Below are 13,332 nucleotides of genomic sequence, written 5' to 3' on the forward strand. Positions count from 1 at the left end.
TCCAACAACTGCCTACAGGCCTGAGCCAGCTAGCACCATGTGCTGAGCCACACAGTGGGTTTAAGGCTTGGCTCACGAGGTCAGGTAGCTACAGACATGGAGAGGTCCAGACCAATAAAACCTTTAAACAGATAAAAACAGTAAACAGTAAAAAAATGAGTATAAACAGTCATAGAAAAAAGTTTAAAAATAGTAAAGTCTTTAAAGAGAAAGTAAAGTAATACTTTTTTTAAAAGCCATGTAAAGATGGAAAATACACAGGGCATCTGGATCCTGTATGGTGCTTTGCTGACTTTAAATTTTGTGAATGCTGATGCACAAACAAAACCTGTTGAGAAACATTGGATCATGAAATGGCCTGCTTAATTAAACCAGCCCATATACTTTAGAAATGTCTTGGCTTCAAAATGGAAGCGGGGAAATGTGTTGCACTGGAGAGTGTGTTATGCCTTTGTTTCCACTGGAAATAAAAAGTTATGGTTGTCTTCAAAATTAATGAAGATCATATCCGATTGGAAGAGACTTCCTGATAATGTTGGCTACAGACATGAAGAAAGAAATCAAGAAAGAATATAGGACAGGTGATGTAAAAGCTGATTCCTCTACTATGAGAACAGCTCTGAGAATGGATGAGCCATAATAAATCTTGTTGGCTACAGAGTCCTCATGACTTACTATTACAAGACATCCTTTCATATGGCACACAGAGAGGTTTGATTATACAGTCCAAACAAATTTATAAAGTTAAGAGATGCCTTTTACCGACTCAAACATAAAACAAAAACATTTTAACTGACTTATGCACACTGCACATTCCTTATTTGTGTTAATATAGATATGTATGTTATCTTTAAAAGTTTATGTGTTGCCAGGCAGTAGCGGCACTCGCCTTTAATTCTAGCACTCAGGAGGCAAAGCCAGGCAGATCTCTGTGAGTTCAAAGCCTGCCTGGGCTACAGAGTGAATTACAGGAAAGGCACAAAAGCTATGCAGAGAAACCCTGTTTCGAAAAACAAAAGGTTTATGTGTTTTCAGAAAAAAGGACCAGACACCAATAAAGCAACCCAGGTGATTTAGCCTCTCAAAATGTTTCTGTTGCAGTTCACTCAAAATTCTGCATCAGAGTAACTTCAAAGCTGCTAGATGAGATGGTTCAGCAGAACTTCAAATAAGCCTTGCCCCTTTCCATCACACTGAGACAAAGCAACACCTAGCTCTTCCAGGACCTGACCATTATCTCAATTTTCTCAGGGTCCCCTAAAGATGCTGTTGTTGCCCCCAGACATCAGGAAGTAGTTTTAAGAACACAATGCCTGCGTTCCCAAGAGGTGGGGTAGGTGGTTTTTGGTCATTTGATGGGTTATGGATATTTGTCATCATTTAGGGAAGTTGGTTGTAAATTGTTACTGGTCGTGATAAGGGAAGAAACTAAACAAGGGAGGTTAGATTCAATGATTCCTTTCTGAGAAGAAAAAAGGAGAGATATAGAAATGACAGGATAAAAGGATAGATTATTGAATCTATTTCAAACTAAAAAAAAACAACCACTAGTCTCAAATATTTTACATTGGTGTGGATTTTTATATACTGATACAAATTTAAGGTTATTTTTGTTATAGTGGATATATGTTTCTACTCATTTAAGACATTGTACCTATGCAGCTCATTTAAAAATGTAAAGTTTTAGTCCTAGAAAGCTATTTAGGATAATAAAGACAGGTTAATAGTTAGACGTCTATAATAATCAAACTTATAGTCACATTAGGTATATTTTCAAGATCAAACAGAGCTATATATTAAATAAACATGGTCTTCAAACACTTCAAAAACCTACAGAAGCCGGGTGGTGGTGGTGCACGCCTTTAATTCCAGCACTTGGGAGGTAGAGGCAGGCGGATCTCTGTGAGTTCAAGGCCAGCCTGGTCTATAAAGAGAGTTCCAAGACAGCCAGGACTGTTACATAGAGAAACCCTGTGTGTGTGGTGGGGTGGGGTGGGGTGGGGTGGGGCCCGACCCCAAAGACCTACAGAATATGGCATTTAAAATGTTTTCATAACATAAGGCTTTTCATGACACTGAGACATGTCTGCTCATGACAGCACCAGTTTACTTCAAAACAGGATGGTGGCTATCAAAGGACCTCCATATGGAGTTTGCTTTCATTGTGGCAAACTTAGCCACTGGACAAAGAAACTGCCCTTGCCTCAACTGCTGTCAGTACACTATCCTACATGGACAAGCGGGACACAAAAGAAAGCAGCTGTTGAACTTTGCCAACACAAGGTAAGCAGGTAAATTGCTGCTTCACAGAAAAGACTGTCAGATATTCTGGTCCTGTAGGCTGAAGATGGATGCCCCAACATTACAGAGGAACCTTAGGTAACTGTCCAGGAAGCCAACTGTTTCTGTCATTTCTATAGTTTTGAATGTTGTTTGCTTTACATTTCATGTTTACTCAGGTAATATTAAATCCTTCTCAGGTCTTTGATGGAATATTTTTGGGCTGGTAATACAAGTTATGATAGAAAGTGGTTTCGATATAAAACTTTGGACTCACTAATATAGAATAGATAGAGTGTTTTCTCAAATATGCCAAATTCAAATGAATTGGACATTGTGGGTGTAATCCTTACTCGATAATTGTTCTTATTGTATATAGTTTTACTGTTAGCATTAAAACCGTTCCTTTTTAGACAAAAAGAGAGAAATGTTGCAAAATATTTGTTCACTTTATGAAGATGTGTTACTGTGATTGGTGTAATAAAAAGCTAAATGGCCAATATTTAGGCATGAGTGATAGGCAAGATTTCTAGGCAGAGAGAAGAGGAAAGATAATCAAGATACATGAGACATATTAGAGATGCAGAATGAGTTGGACACACAGAATGGGAGAGAGGTAAATGGAGATTAATAGCTACTGAGACAAACCTAAGCTGATGGCTAAGCTTTCATAATTAATAAGTCTCCGTGTCATTATTTGTGAGCTGGTGGCCCAAAGGAAAGTCCAACTACACATCAACTTACCTGTATCTACCTTCTGAATATTAAATATCATACACCCAAGTTTCACTTAGGTTTTCAAAATACTACAAACATGAAATTATCACAATTACACTGCTGATTTCTAGAATGAGGAATATGAGAGCACCCATCTTTAACAACAGAACCACAAACCACTTTAAACTATGTTTTTATTTAAAATTCAAGAAGGTCTGGTATGGTGGTATTTTATTTGTGCTGAAATGTGATTTTATTTTTATGTTAATAAATAAAGTTGCCTGGAGATCAGAGGTCATAGTCATTAAGCAGAAGTCTAGCAGTGGTAGCACATGCCCTTTAATCTGATCACAGGGCAGGCAGAGTCTCTGTATGGTCAAGGACACAGCCAAGCAAGGTGATCTGAACTTTTAATCCCACGACCATAGAGACCTGGAGGTCTGTATAGACAGACAGGCAGTGACAAGGAAGTCATGTGGTTGGGTTTAGAGCCAATGAGAAGGCAAAACAGAAAGGCAATAAAAAGGTCACACAGGAAAAGGTCTCTCAGGGGAAGTGATGACAGTGAGTGGTAAGCTAAAGGGAGTCGTGGCTCTTTCTCTGATCTCTTAGGCTTTTGTATTTGGCTCTGTGTTTCTTATTTACTAAGACCATTTAGAATTTCATCTACAGTCTGGGTATGTAGCTTAGTGGTAAAGTGCTTATGTAACATTAGTAAGAACCTTAGTTTCAATCTCTATACATACACACAATTTCTGAAAGGAGAGCTTAATGGGTTCTCCCTTCCATACCCTGCCCTAGCAGTAAGATGAAATATATGGCCTAGAATCACAGTCTTGAGCTCAGATGCAACAACATCCCATGATAGGCAAGAGAGTGAAGCACAAACACTTTATCTTTTACTGGTTACTTCTCTGAATGAGCTGGATTGAGTTCTTCCCCCCAGAATCTATGTTCTCAAGGGACTTTAATTGGCTTATAACAAGTGTCCTTAACAACAAAAAAAAAAGCAAAATAAGCACCATACACTTGTTAAACAGTGCTGTGCAAGATAACCATCACATCTTGCCCCAGACCATGCTGCAGTTACTTAACAAAGATTCACCCAGGGAGATTCTCCTTGCACTCAACCCTACAATAAGGTTTCCTCTAAGAGCTTCTTGATGTGACACATACCATTACAGAAAATTCCATCTGACTTCTAACAATACTCCAGCCAGTACACATCACAGTCCTAAGTCTGTGTGTACCGTCTTGTTTCTTAATTGTAAAAACAGAGCAGTCCATTTACTTCCCTGGTGAAAGTCCTTTAACTCTGAGTTATACACATGTGTAACCATTTCTAAAACAGACACACCTTGTGCCAACAGCTCAATCACAGCACAGACATTTCTCCCAGGCATACTTGCAGAAAGGGCACAGGCTTGAACACTACTTGCTCTTAACACCTGCTATAAAAAGAGAGATACCATAACCCTGCATGTATGCTCTGGATCCTATATCCAGAGGCTGAAGAAGTCACTGGCCCAATAAAAGGTGCAACATTCCTGTCTATGTGGAAACCACCTTTATTTAGTACACATAACAGGAAGACAGAATGGTCCTTCTGACATAAGGGACAGGAAGCAGACTGCAGAAAGGACAGCAGGGTACACTAGAATTCAGTGGCCAGCCTCTGACTGGATAAAAGGTAACACAAACACTCCTTTAGAGAAAAGAAGTCCAGGTGACCTTTGAGCTGACATTCAACCATAGTACAGGACATAGATAGTGTCCAGGCACAGGCTTTATCTAAAAGGGTGTTGTCTGCCCTCCTAAAGGCAAAAGAGCACAGCAGGGGAAAAGGTAAGGTACTTAAAGTAGTGCAGACTAGAAGCTCTCATAGTTTGAATGGGAAATGACCCCCACCCAAAATCTCCAGTCTTTGAACACTTAGTGTTCACCCCAGTTAGTGTTTGGAGAGGTGCTTATTGGAGAAACTGTATCACTTGGGACAAGTTTTGAGAGTTCATAGCTTCATTCTACTTCTGAATCCACTAAAGCTTAAGATATCTCTCAGCTTCCTGCTTTGGCAACATGCTTGCCACGACTCCCCACAACAATGACTCTTATCCCTCTGAAACTGAAAGCCAAAATGAACTTTCTCTTCCATAATTTGCTTTTAAAGAAAAGTAAGTCATACAGAGGCTAAGAAGAAATTATAAATTCCAAACACTGAAGACAAAGGTTAAGAGATGACAGGAATGCCAGGCAGGGAAGGCACATGCCCTTTAATCCCCACACTCAGGAAGCAGATTGAGTTTCAGGACAGCCAGGGCTACACAGAAACTCTCTTTTAAAAAAAAAAGGGGGGGGGGGAATACTAATAAGAAATGACACTATCAGGGCTCTATAGATAATGAATAGGAATGACTGAACAGCCTTTCCCAGTGTATTTCTGATGGTCCTCATCCAAGACACAGTTTCATTCTGGTTGTCCTGGAACTCGGTATGAAAATCAGGCTAGCCTCAAACTCAGAGACCCCACTCTCTGCTTCCCTAGTGCTAGGATTAAAAGGTTGTGTCATTACATCCAGCTCTTTCTCTTTTTAAAGGTGTGTGTATACAAGGGCAATGCACATGTACCTGGTATTCACAGAAGCCAAAAGAAGATGCTGGATCCCCCAGAACTAGAGTTATAGATGGTTGTATGTCACCATATGGGTTCTAAAAACTAAACCCAGGTCCTCTAGAAGAGGGGCAAATGCTTTTAGCCATAAGCCATCTCTCCAGCTCACATACGTTTCCTTTCATTCAAAAAACTGAAGGGAAAGAAAGACCAGTTAGATCCATTTGAAAGGGGCCAAACTCAACGGTGACCAAGATAAAAGAGAGAGGTCTGTTAAAATAACATAAAAAGATAAGATCTGGAGGCTACTTGCTTGAAAATATTAATAGCTGGGAAAGATATGAAAACGTAAAATATGCCAAGAATTTTTCTTGCCAATTATTGATTCTTCCATTAGAGAAGAGAAACAATATGCCAGCCACAATGAGTCTCTTCATGAGAAAGTTTTATTCCATGGTGAAACTCAAGGCCAAATGGGCCATTATGGAGATAAATGTTCCTATTCTCAGACACATGCCAGTCACTCTCAGGAGGTTTGGGACATATCAGCCAAAGATATTCCTCCCACCTGACCACACAACCCTGGCCTCAAGCCAGAAAAAAAAGCATGAAAGCTACAGCTCTCCCCTATAACAGCTCCCAAAACAGCAGCACAGGATGCCAGGTCACAAGCCCCGTATCTGTCCTGATCGTTTCCAAAGCTAGTCTCCACAATAACAGTTGATACAACATGCACATAATACTAAACAAACACAGCAACTGCTGAGTTACAAACTATTTAGAGATGGTGGAAGAAACAAGTTTATTTTGTAGACAAGACCATCAACCTAATATTTTTTCAACAAAACCACCCTCATAAGAAACAAACTCCATGAGTCCCAAGCACAAATGTAAGAAACAATACTTACAGATTCCATGGCAAAAAAAATCAGTGTTGCTCAGGACTGGGTATGAACTCCAGCAAGGCAGTATGTTCTGAAAGGAGACAGGAAGAGCAGATTAAGTCAACACTAATCTCTTCTTAGCTCCTTTTACAGTTCTAGTGTCTTTCTACCTGGACCAACTATAACACCTAAGATGTTACTAAGGTACAGCTAGCTTTTGGTAGTCTGGAGTTATAATGTGCTCACATCTGATGGTTTGCTTTACAGCAAGTGTTAACTCTCAACACTAAAAAGCAAGGTCCCACAGGACAGGGTGAAGGAAAGACCCACCATAATTATCTAATTGCCTGGGTTGGTTTGTCTTCCTTCTCTCCCCTAGGAAAGGACTCAAAATCAGGCTTGCTTCATCTTCAGATAAAAGTTATCACAAACTTCTATAAATAAGCTAAGATGGAGTTTAACAGAAATTCAAACAACATAATCATCAAATCTTTATTCAAAGTCTTACATTTTTGTGTCCTCTATGAAATTCTTGTTAAAACCTCTACAGTAGGGCTGGAGAGATGGCTCAGAAGTTAAGAGCACTGACTGCTCTTCCAAAAGTCCGAGTTCAATTCCCAGCAACCACATGGCGGCTTGCAACCATCTGTAATGAGATCTGGCGCCCTCTTCTGTATACATAATAAATAAATAAATCTTCAAAAAAAAAAAAAAAGAATAAAAAAATCAACACCCAAAAAAAAACCCTCTATAGTATTATCATGCCCCCACCTCCTTACCTCCACTCCCCCTTGTATCCACACCAACCCTGCCTCTCTCTAGGACTATGCTTGAGGTCCAGTACAGAATATTCCTGGCCATTCACAGATTAGCTATCAGCCAAGCCAGCATAGAACACCCCATTGCCTTCACTCATGCTTCACATCCTTAATCTACTTTCATACTCATTATCTAAAGAGGAGTCCATTTCCAAAGACTCAAAATGTAATTCAAGAATCAGGTACTTGGGAGGTGGAGCCAAGAGAATCAAGAGTTCAAGGTCATCCTTGGCTACATGGTAAACTCAAGACTCAAATGGACTACATGAGGCCCTTCCTTAGAAATAATTCAGAAATGGTGATTCTAGGAGCTGGAGGTGTTAAGAGCACTGGTTACTCTTCCAGGGATGAGTTTGATCCCTAGCATCCACATAGTAGTTCACTGTCTACAACTCTAGTTCCATGGAATCTGACACCCTTTTCTGGCCTCTGTAGGCACCAGGCATGTACATTGTGTACAAACATACATGCAGACTAGACACCCATAAGCAGAAAGAGAAAGAAGGCAGGAAGGGGGGCAAGTCCAGAAACTCATGGAATTTGGTGTTCTTCCCAACACAATTTGGGAAAGGGAAATTTGTGAAAAAGGAAAAACCTTGAGTGCCCGAATACCTTATATGGGATCAAAATTGTGGTTGGGATGTTTTTGGGGTGTGAATGTAGATGTGTCCTCTATACAGTAAACTCATGGTGGTATGCCAATTGGCTCAACAAAGATGCTCACAGGGCAAATTCTTCTGGAAGAAGTTACAGGGAAACCCATACTCAGCAGCCAGTACCACGTTCTAGGTCATTCCATATAGAAAACATGTTCGCTCTACATTTAGAGAAAAATATTTATTAATTTTTATGTATTTGAGTGTTTTGCCTTCGTTATATGTGTATGCACCATGTACATGCTTGGTGCCTCTGAAGAGCAGAGGGGCATCCAATGAATCCCTTGGAACCAGAGTTACAAATGGTTGTGATCCAATCATGTGGGTGCAAAGAACTACATGGATCCTCTGCAAGAACAGCAAGCATTCCTAACTACTGAGCCATTTTATCTAGCCCCAACTCCAATTCAATAATTGCTGAACTAAAAACATATGTACCAACATTACTGAATCTCAAAAGAATTTAACAATGAGCAAAAGAATAGGTCTCAAAGGAATGTACTGTACACAGCCATCCTTAGGAATCTGTGGGAGATTGATGCTGGAATCCCATAGTAGAGACATCAAACTCTGGAATGTTCCTGTCCCTTATACAGAATAAAGAATTTGAATATAAACTAGGAACAGCCTTCCTCAAACACTTAAAAACATTTCTATGAATATCACATAAACAACTGTTATATCATATTGTTTAGGCTATCATGACAAGAAAGTTTGTGTGTGTACAATTTTTCTTCTGAGTATTTCAATTCAATGGATTAATTACAAAGACTATAAATCCCAGGCAATGAATCTGTCAGCACCCTGATCTTAGATTTCCTTGCTTTCTGGACTTTGAGAAATTCTGTTTTTTATTAATTAACAAAATAAATCTGTGGAAGCAGTGGACTACCTATAGCTGTATTGTTCAAATCCACATGAAACTTATTCTGTTGAATTTACTTTGTATATAGTAAGAGTCCAAAAAGCAGCAAAATAGTACAAGATTCAACACAAGGGTTCCTGTGGTATATGGGAAGAAAGCCCAGACCTCTCACAGCAGTGGCACACAACAATCACAGCAGTCTCAGGAGCTTAGAGTACCTCAGTGGACAGCACTTCTTCTTCCTCCTGATAACCACAGAGAGGAAGGTAGGAGGGCAACCTAAAGCAGCAGCCTACTGATCCCTCCACCCTTAATTCCATTTTGTGATTGAACTAAAATAGCCTATTGTAATTTACAACTAGGACTTTAATTAAAAATACAAATTGAATTTTTCATTCAGCAAATGCTTTTTGTATCAAAATGTATTAAGTATAAAGGTAAAATCAAAGTTTAACATCAAACAAAGATAGTGAATAATACTGTATCCATCTTTACAAAATCACTTTTAAAAACAGGTGACAAAGGGCTCATGCTTTCTGTATATAAGAAACCAAGTAAAGTAGGTAAGCACTGTAGCCATGTGTTGTGAATACGAATGATTATTTTTAAAGGTAATTTCAAACTTAAGAAACATGAAATTTTACACATAAAAGTATAGGAAAATAGTGAAATTTTCATTTCCATTTAGTGTTTTTAAAAAGTAAGATTAGAGCTGGAGAGATGACTCAGAGGTTAAGAGCACTGACTATTCTTCCACAGGTCCTGAGTTTGATTACCAGCAACCACATGGTGGCTCACAACCATCTGTAATGAGATGTGATACCCTCTTCTGGCCTGTAGGCACGCATGCAGGCAGAATATTGTATATATATAATAAACAAATATTTTAAAAGAAGTATAGATCATACTGAAGCATCATGAAAAAATGATGTAACAAAAATCACATAATCTCATTGAAAAGCCTTGAGATCTACAGGAAAAACACCAAATATAAACAGAAAAAACACATACAAAACTCATCTACCCATAAACTGTGATTCCAATCAAAGGTGGGACTCCACAAACATATCAGAAATGCTGGATCAGTACAACAAAGTCCTGAGGCAGGAGAGGCTCTGAGAACAAGCATACTGTCCTCACGTAGAATCCTCAACTTATACTCCCAGACACAAAATAGAGTCCCACCATGGTTTCCCTAAACACCAAGATGCTCTATGTGCATGTGGCTTTCTTGTTCTGTCCTTAAAACTCTCTATAGGGCTTTTCAAAGCTACTGAATAAGACCTTAAGGCTATCAAAGGGTTTGGTCCTCAGCTCTTGCCAAAAAAAAAAAAGAGGAAGAGGAAGGGAGGGAAGGAGGGAGGGAGGGAAGGAGGGAGGGAAGAAGAGAGAGGAAAGAAAGAAAGAAAGAAAGAAAGAAAGAAAGAAAGAAAGGAAGGAAGAAAGAAAGGAAGGAAGGAAGGAAGGAAGGAAGGAAGAAAGAAAAACAAGTTTTTCAAGTTTAATTTAAAAAAAAAAAACAAAAAACCTCATGTGAGTAAAGGAACTTCCAGTCAGCACATGCCCTGTTTTAATGAAAAGTATTGAATATATCATATAATTTTCAAGTTGTCCTATTAAAGCAATGACAGCTCAACACAGAGTGTAAGTGAATGTCTACCCCAGAAACTCAGTAAACATGATCATCTACTGCTAGAATTCGGAAATAAACTCAGGGGTGTCTTCATGCTTCTTAAACATGGGACCACTAACATTTGGGCCAGAGCTTGAACACTAAAGCATTTTGAACCACATCTCTGGTCTCACCTCTAGGATATTTCTAGAAACATTACCAAGTTCTGACAACCAAAGCTGTGACCAGCCAATGCCACTATCGGTCTTTCATCTGAGGAAACCAGACCCAAACTGGGTATTGAAATACAGTGCAGTGGTTGGTCTTAATCAGGGAACAGAATGCAGGTCTTACAGAGCCTAAAGACTTTCATTCTAATGAAGGGATATCTTTTACCCTAGGTTACATAAAGAGGCCCTGATAAAGGATTAGGAGGTCCCTCTATGATTATAGCTCAGTTGATAGAGTGCCTGTATAGCATGTGCCAATAACATAGCAATATGCCCAACAACTCAAAAGAGGAGGGTGGAGAGGGAGGGTAAGAAAGAGTCCATCCAACAGTGTTTCCAGGAGATTTACTCATAATTGCACCTAAAGCCTAGATGTCCTTCTGTAAGTAAAAGGTTAATCCAACTGGGGGACTGGTACCATGAAATCCTACTTAACAATAAGGACAGAACTATTGACACAGGCAACAACTAGAGCAGCTCCTAAATCAGTTTCTCAACCTGTGGGTTGCAACCCCTTTGGGGGTCAAATATCAGATATACTTCCTTATCAGGAATTTATATTACTATTCATAACAGTAGCAAAATTAAAGTTATGAAGTGGCAACAAAATCATTTTACAGTTGGGTCACCACATGTGGGACTATACTAAAGGGTTGAATCATTAGGAAGGTTGAGAACCACCGCCTAAGGGAAGTAATCTGAACAACAACAACAACAAAGAGCAATCTTAAGGGTAATAATATGGTTATCCCATCCCATTCTATCATGTGGAGTACATGCTTATGTCTGTCTCCCTGTGTCTGACACTAAGAATGAGTCTCAGAATGGCCTAAAACTCCCAATTTTCCTGCCTCAGCTTCCAGATTGATGAAATTATAGACAATTTATTATCTTCTTTATATGACATTTTTATATGACAAGATTTTAGGAATTAAAGATTAATAAGTTGCTTCCAACAACTAAAGAAAGGATGGGAAAATGGGATCTAAGGGAGGTATAAACGGTAATAGGACAGATATTTATAGAGACCATACTGTACAGGACCCCAGACTGTAACAAACTAAACAAAGTAAATAAATCTCTTCCTCACACAGGAAAACAGGCAAACTGAACAAGGCTATTAAGTTCTATGAATGTCATAATCCTGGCTGTGGTATACTACTTGTACAAAACAAAACCATTGGAAGAGTTACAAGGGAATGCTGAATCATTATCCCAAGTGCAAGCTCAAAGTCAAAATGTATGTGTGTAAGTGACTACTATTGATTCACTTAATCTCAATAACCCTATAAAGTATGCTATCATGATTATCCTTCCTTTACAGATGAGAAAACTGAACCATGGATTTATGAAAAACATGGTGTCACACATCCAATGGTGAAGAGGCAGGGACTCAAATCCAGCTAGATCCAGAGAATCATTTTTCTCTGGAAACTAAAAATTTGCACATGCATAAAGCTCTTAGGGCTTTAAAATTTTGCTGAAATGAATCCTTGAGAATGTAGAGAACCCCTGTATTTCCAGAAGTTCTCATACAGAATATCACAAGCAATTGAGTTTCCTTCCTTTCCTGACAACACTAGAGCCACATCACTATATGACTGCCAACCTGTGCTGTGTCATGTCTAGGCCTAACACTGGCCTCCTTCCAGAGAAGCAAGACAGTTCTCAGTCTAGTCTCTCCCCTTCCCTACCCTCTTCGAGAAGAATGCATTGGTTTTAGGATAGGGTGCTATGTTAGTATTTTACTACGTTACTAATCCTGTGATTTAGAATTAGAGAGAGCAGTAAAGAAACTAAAAGAAGGAAGCTAATCTACCTTTAAATTCAATGTTTCTTTCACTAAAAGGAAAAAAAAGAAGAAGAAAAGAAAAACCAGTGCTTCAATACAAGTCTTTGTATCCCTAAGCAGGAGAAAACACAAAATCAAAAGATCACGGGTGTGACCTATCCCAACTCCCCTCCCCCTTCATTGGCCTGCACTAAGTAACACATAAACTCTGGTCCTCCCACTAACAACCTTCCTCCCATAATTGCTAAACCACAGTTGTAAAAGTGAAATCCGGAAAGGGAAACTGCAGGTTAGAGACTGGGAAATACCTGGAAACAAACTCAAGCTTAAGAAAGTGACTCAACACACCTATGAGAACATCACAAACAATACACAGAGAGGAGCCTTGGTAAGGTAAGGCTGCAGGATAACTTCAGCCCCACAAGGACTGAAGCAGTACCAAGTTTCAATCAGGAAATTCACAGCTACAGACTCCTTCACTAGTGACTCTCCAGGCTAAAAGAGGGAACAATAGGAAATCTCACCATCTTTCAGACATTCCATATACCTGAAATTCTGACAATAAATACATAAAACCAACTTTCTGAAGACCTGCATGAGAAAGAGATCACCAATATCAAGAGTGCTTACCAAATCCACAAAATTCCACAGCAGCATACTTAACAGAGCTTCACCTTGTTTCTTTCCCACCAAACATCATGTTGAAGCCCAGTTTATTGATGTGGCGATGCTGGCAAAGGAGCCTGCTAAGATGTGTATGAGTCACAAAGGTGGAGCCCTCAGAAACATAGAAGCATCTTTCTCTAGAGAGTCAAGCCCCCTTTTATGACTTTTCTCCCTTTCACATGAACCTGTGCACTTTCCTCCTTC

At 39.3% G+C, this 13,332-nt stretch overlaps 1 protein-coding gene across 4 annotated transcripts in view; it reads right to left on the reverse strand.

Moving 5' to 3' along the window:
* The window catches only part of Ankrd11 (ankyrin repeat domain 11), a 181,769-nt gene that overhangs the window by 112,727 nt on the left and 55,710 nt on the right, over window positions 1-13,332 (reverse strand). For 2 of the 4 annotated variants that reach the window (XM_036188667.1, XM_036188666.1), the window contains exon 2: window positions 6,514-6,580. The exons of the other annotated variants lie outside the window; for them this stretch is intronic. The gene's annotated coding sequence lies outside the window, so the exon portion shown is untranslated. The remainder of the gene's footprint in view (window positions 1-6,513; window positions 6,581-13,332) is intronic. 4 annotated transcript variants of the gene reach the window in all.

The sequence above is a fragment of the Onychomys torridus genome, chromosome 5 (genome assembly GCF_903995425.1).
Source record: "Onychomys torridus chromosome 5, mOncTor1.1, whole genome shotgun sequence".
NCBI lineage: Eukaryota > Metazoa > Chordata > Mammalia > Rodentia > Cricetidae > Onychomys > Onychomys torridus.